This window comes from Trifolium pratense, linkage group LG3 (assembly GCF_020283565.1).
Source record: "Trifolium pratense cultivar HEN17-A07 linkage group LG3, ARS_RC_1.1, whole genome shotgun sequence".
In the NCBI taxonomy this organism is placed as follows: Eukaryota; Viridiplantae; Streptophyta; class Magnoliopsida; order Fabales; family Fabaceae; genus Trifolium; species Trifolium pratense.
The window spans coordinates 19,263,050-19,269,231 of record NC_060061.1 but is presented as its reverse complement, the minus strand read 5'-3'; the positions used below and the strand labels follow the sequence as shown (position 1 = coordinate 19,269,231).

The window sequence follows — 6,182 nt, the reverse complement described above, 5'->3', positions numbered from 1 at the left end:
TCAAACGAACCAAGTCTCTATTTGTAGGAAAAAAAAAATTATGAATTTTGGTATAAAAAATAAAAAATAAAAAATTAATTTACGACGATATAATCGAGTTTAAAGTAGTGAAAAATTACGTTTTTTTTTCGGTGTCCAAATCAAACGAACCAAGTCTCTATTTGTAGAGAAAAAAAAATTATGAATTTTGGTATAAAAAATAAAAAATAAAAAATTAATTTACGACGAAATAATCGAGTTTAAAGTATAAAATGGAAAAAATCACGCAGACCCATTCATATGCTGACACGTGGCTGCCTTTTCAAAAGCAAAATTTTCTCTCTCCAGCTTATAATCTAGTGTGGCGCAGACAGGATGATCTGATAGATCAGGATGATCTGGGCTGTCTGATTGATCAGACAGTCTTAATGAGATCACATCTTGGCTGTCTGATGGAAATCAACGGTCTGTAACCATGGTCCTTCCGTACGCGCGCGACACTGGATCCACGTCTATTAATTGTTTAAGAAGGTGGGGCGCGTGTTGTTATGTTTTTTTTATGTAAAATTACAGAAATGCCCCTGTTGCTCTATTCTTTCAAAAATTAAAAGAATAGGTATTTTGGTCCAATTGAAAAGGTGTACCTTGCTAACTTAGACCAAACTAGGGTCTAAGTTAGAAAACCCCAAGTGCAGTAATGTTTTTCTAGAAAACACATTGCGTGTTATTCTTGACTAGGGCAATGATTTCTCAGATAATCTCTACAACTACACAAATGCAAACCAACAAATAGTAAAAAAAAGACAAGTGTCATCCTATAAGCAACTCCACATAGGATTTTACCTTTCATGTTTAGACAAAAATTTATCCTCATTTAGGCAAAGTTTTCAAATTTTATCATGGAGGGAAAAAATGTGTGAAGAATTGATCAAAGGGCCACACAATTGGGTCGAAATTGCAAGGCCCATTGTGTTTAAGCCCAAAACGGACAAAAAAAAAATTGCTGAAATGAAAAAAACAAAAACGCAGGCACAGTAACGTCCCTTTCATTTGCTTCATTGTCTTCTTATTTCTGTCATTTTCTTCACACCTTCCCCAAAACACCCATTTTAGTGAAAATTGTTTCTCTGCACACATGTTGTTGGAATCAATTTCAAATTTCAAATTTCAAATTCTCCCTCTCTTCAATCTCATCCCATAACTCACTTAGCTAACTTTCTTTCTCATGTGTTTCAAATTTCAATTTCAATTCTTCTCTCTTCAGCTCTCTCATCCTCTCTCACAGCAAAAATCGCTGAAGATTGTGAACTAAGTTAAAGGTTTCAAATCTCTTCTCCAAACAATATTTCCTGATTTGATTTCATTATCTGATTTGTATTGTGAATGTTTAATGTTCTGTTTATTTTTACAGGTTAGATTCTCTTCTCACCCAAATCCTTCTTTCAGATTTCATGTCTTTCCCCTTCAATATTTCAATTTCTTTCTTTTCTGAAATCCCTAATTTTATTCAATTCTCTTTTTTTGTTTTTTTTTCCGGCAACAGACAAGTAACGATGATTTTGAATACAAGGAAAATCAATTGAAGTGGCAATGGAAGGAACCGCCATCAACAAGGACACACCGTCGGAACCGCCATTAGCAAGGACACATAGCATGAACCGGTTCAAGTGGTATTATTATTGTTAATGATTATTTTATTTTTTTTAATGGTGTTTTGGTTTGATATTTTTGCTTTGGATTTCATGACTAATTAAATGCATGTTCAAATTTGGATTTCTTCCTTTCATGTATGCAAAGACTATCTTAATCCAAAGCTAAAAATCCCCTGATTTGTTTTTATTGGAGTATTTCATTTGAAGGTTTTTCTCTTTGATAAGAATTTTTATATAGATATAATGTTGTTTCAATCCCAAATGCTACTGTGGTCTGAGGGTTTAGTCAAAGATTATGATTCAACTTCATTTTTTTTTAATTTGCATATATATTATGATCCCAAATGCTACTGTGATCCCAAATGGTTTTCTTTAATTTGTTTGGTTTTCTTTAATTTCTTTAATTTATTTTTGTTTTCTATTTTGAGCAAATGGTTTTATGTTTTGTGTATCATGGTTTGTTTTAGTTTGTGACTTTTGGTTTCTTGGTTTGCAGATAGTTTTATTTACAAGTGAAATTATTTGAGTGAGTTGTGTTTTAAAGGTAATGAACATCTTCAGGTTAAGTTGTTTTTTATTATAAAATTGAGGACATATTTAGTAGTTTTGAATCAGGTTATAGTTTGTCTTTTTTCTATTTAATTTTAGTTTTACATGTTAAATCAAATTGAGTATGTACAATTTATTCTTTTTTTTATCTTCATAAGCATAATGATTTATATCCATATGACTACATTAGGTAAATATATTGTTCCATAAAGTATCACAGGTTGAAAAATGAAACTTTTTTTTCCTATTTGCCTCTTTCATTTGTGACTACATGAAAAGTTTTTCTTCTATTTTTAGATTAGCATTAGCATATTTTTCTATTTGCCTCTTTCTTTTTTTCTTTTTTTTTTTAAATATTGTTGCTTAGTTGTCATATTTATCAGGACTTGTTTCTATCTTTTAGCTAATAATCCCTACTTTTTAGGAGTTGTTAGTGGAATTTTTTTCTCCCCTGCAACATGATTGATTTGTTTTGTTAAATTTCAGATTTTTGTTTTAGATTTGTATAATTTTTAATTTGTTTTATTAGTTATTTGTAAACTTTAATTGAGGAGAAAACCAAACTGATATACCATTACTTTAATAAGATTTTTTGTTTCAAAAATTTTAATTTCAAATTCAATCTAAAAACTTTTTTATAAGTAGTAAGTTAGTTTGATTGAATAATTGACCAAAAAAAAAGTTTGTTTCATTGAATGTGTTTTACAAATTTTGAAACTAAATATTTGCATATATCCACTACAATCACCAAATAAAAGTCTGACAAAAAAAAGAAAATAAAAACTAAAAAATCAAAAACAGGAAAGAACCTTTCTCTACCCTTCCTGCTTTGATGATGTCTTCTTTCTCTCCATCTTCAACAAAACTTCCATTTTGGTGAAAAACCAAAAGTGTTCTCTACAAACTTTGACTAATTTAACGATGCTTTCAAGTTTGTGTTAAATTTGGAATGCAGAACATGACAGATTTCTCAGTATGCTTTTAGGTACATTCTTTTTGTTGTGGAGACTATATAACTATATATTGCTGAAAGCATCATTATGTTCTTATCTGATGTCGAACTGCGGGTTGTAGATGTATTTTACGACTTTTTAGTGTGATGCGTAGATGTAGCTAAATAATATCTTTAGTTCATTTTGGAGGTTTCTTGATGAATGTTGTTATCTCATTTGTCTATTTGCTTTGCTTATTTTTGTTGCAGAAACTTTTTTTTTGCTATTTTTGAGGGCTATAAGTGGGCTATGATTTGAATAGGGAGAGGATGCTAGAGTTGAGAAGTGGAGCTAGAAGGTCCAAGAGGCTTGGAGATCTTCAGAATGGTCCATGACCTGTTGATCAAGGAGAGAATTGGGCAGAGCCTTCGCAGGACAGAACTAGCAGGAGAGTTGGAGGTGGAAGAGGATAGCTTCATGAATATAATCCTTAGTCAGTACTATTTTCCCTTTGAATATGCATTGTGGACTTTGAACGACTATTAATTGTGTCTTTTTATGACTATTTTTTGTGATGCCTTTATAAGTGGATCAATTATAGTTTGATATTTTTAATTACTTTTATTTTGATTCCTTGAATTATTGTCATTCCTTGATGGTGAGGTACATAGCTTGATTGTATTTGAAAACTCCTCATTATGCGGTTCTTTAATTCCTTGATTTCTCTGTTATTGTTTGTCCAAGTTCACAAACCTAGCGACGACAAAGATCGATGAAGCAGAGCACACGACTGCAGCGAAGGTAAGCACTTCAGATCCATTTTAGTTTTTGGATTCCAGATTTATTTTCAATTCATTTTCGGATTCCAGATCTATTATATTTTTGTTCAATCTATGGTGATGTTGCTTCTTACTCTACTGACGTTGTTTATATATTTTTTTTTTAATGTTCAATCAGATATTGCCGCTTATGAATATGAGGAAAAATGTATGTAATATAACAGAGTATTAGCTTTAGTTTGATGGATTTGAAGGGAGATGTTCTCTCTCATTATTTGTTATATTTCAAACCCATTTGATTGAATATAGTTATTGTTATTTGTAGTGTGCTACATATATAATTTTAAATTGGAATAAGGCTTGCCATGTAAAAACATGTGGAACCATGTAAAAACTTCAACTTGGAATAGGATATTGATATTTTGTCACCTACAAGAGGAGTGGTATATAAAGAGCAAATCATAAACATCAAGGTAGAATTGAGATTCATTTTATCTTCTGATTACTATTGTTTTTTATTATGAAAGGTTATTTTCTTTATTGTGAATCTTATTTACTATTCATCAGGTTTCTAATGACATCTTTTTTTGGTTTCAGATCTAGCCATTCATGCATGCACAAATGAGTTGATAGTATGCATTTTACTGAGTTGATAGTATGCATTTTACAGAGGTAAGCTTTCCCTTTGATTAGTTAATAATGCTGGTAGTAAAACTGAACTTCAACTTATATTGGTGCTACTTTTTGTTTTGCAAATATAAGTGGATCACTTATAGTGTGATACTTTTTGTTTTGAGAATTTGTTTTAAGTGACTCAAAGCAATGGATGATAGTATGCATGTGCATTATTCTTCAAGTATTTATATCTTAAAGACCTGTGAGAAATATATGTAGATGAAGTAAGTGCATTATGGGAGGATTTAAATCGAATTCTACACACTCTACATTTTTCAAGTTCTATAAACAAGTAAGTGTCTTCACTCTTTGACTATGATTTAATTTTTTGTTACTTTGTTCGAACTTTTTAGTAAGAATGTTTATGTGTTTGCTCTTTTGGACAAACCACATTGACCTTCTAACTAATTTGGGTGTGTTTCATTTTTTATTGACTCTGAATTTGTTTGCTGGATTCTTCTCCCAATCATTTTTTTAACACATTCATTTTTTTATTAAGTATGTTTTGTTTCAAGTTAGCATATTTAAGTTAGAGACTACATGTGGTACATGTAAGGGAAATTGGAACTCGAAAAATTTTATTGGTATAGTGTAAACATTCACGTTGAAAAGGAACAAAGAGTAGTAGGCAATAGGCAGTACCTGTGGTCTCATGGTTTGGATTCTATTATACTTTAATGCATAAGAACAACTAACTTTTACCGCAAATTGAATCCGATATAAATGTCTGACTCATGGATGCTGAAGGGAAGGAATTCCAAATCATACCAATTTATGGAAACAATTTTGTAGAAGGAATTATAGGTCTTAAAAGTGAAAGTTGTTAAAGGTATGTAGACTTATTTTTAATTCAATTTTGTTACTTCTGTGATTTGTGTGTCATTATAGCGTGTTATTCATATCTTATTAGAAAGACTCAAGTGTATGTACAACAAAAAAAATATGCTTGCCCCAAGTATTCAAACTACATGGTTTGATTATCTTTTGTCGAAGCATTCCTTAGATTTTAACTACATTTGTCTCATTATAGTGTCTTCTGCATGCATAGTTTTTATTAAGATATATATCTTATTATATATTTATAACTTATTAGAATTAGAACGACCCACTTCTTCAAACTACATGGTTTGGTTATCTTTTGTCGTAGCATTCTCTATAGTTGGTAATTATTAAGTCCATAGTGCTTCGGTTTTTTAAGCTTAGACACTCTTATTTGACAAAAGTGTTAATGATGAATTCTTTCACTTTAACTTTATAGTTTCTTTCCAATAATATAAGTATTTTCTTATTGTGTATTATTTACTAATGCTATTTTTATTTTTATTTTTTACAGATTTGGTTTTACATCTAAAGGAGATTGTGAGCCGAAATATCGATAGGGTTGCAAAATGGGTTTTTAACTTCCAAAGGATTTATCCATGATAATACAATGTTTAAAAAGGGTTTTATATAATTTAAGTTTACCGTAATGGTATTAACTTTCTTTAGTTCATGAGTTTTTCTCTTAATGGAATTTGAAAAAATTTCTTGAATGAAAATAAAAATGACATTAAAATATAACATTAAGTTTGCTATGTTATAGTATATCCACTACATAAGTATGAACACATGTTGCT

General features: G+C 30.3%; 1 long non-coding RNA gene across 4 annotated transcripts; it reads left to right on the top strand.

Annotated features, from left to right (window-relative positions):
• Positions 1-782: 782 nt before the first annotated feature.
• On the top strand, positions 783-6,182 carry LOC123918586. Of its 4 annotated transcripts, XR_006812851.1 has the most exons (9): positions 783-1,298; positions 1,523-1,649; positions 2,128-2,175; positions 3,382-3,605; positions 3,857-3,913; positions 4,070-4,099; positions 4,217-4,364; positions 4,489-5,395; positions 5,900-6,182. It is a non-coding gene; the product is annotated as an uncharacterized LOC123918586 (long non-coding RNA). The 4 variants fall into 4 exon arrangements; XR_006812854.1 differs by having other exon boundaries at positions 783-1,390; positions 4,070-4,364; positions 4,489-4,858; XR_006812852.1 differs by having other exon boundaries at positions 783-1,390; positions 3,382-3,913; positions 4,489-4,858; positions 5,900-6,180.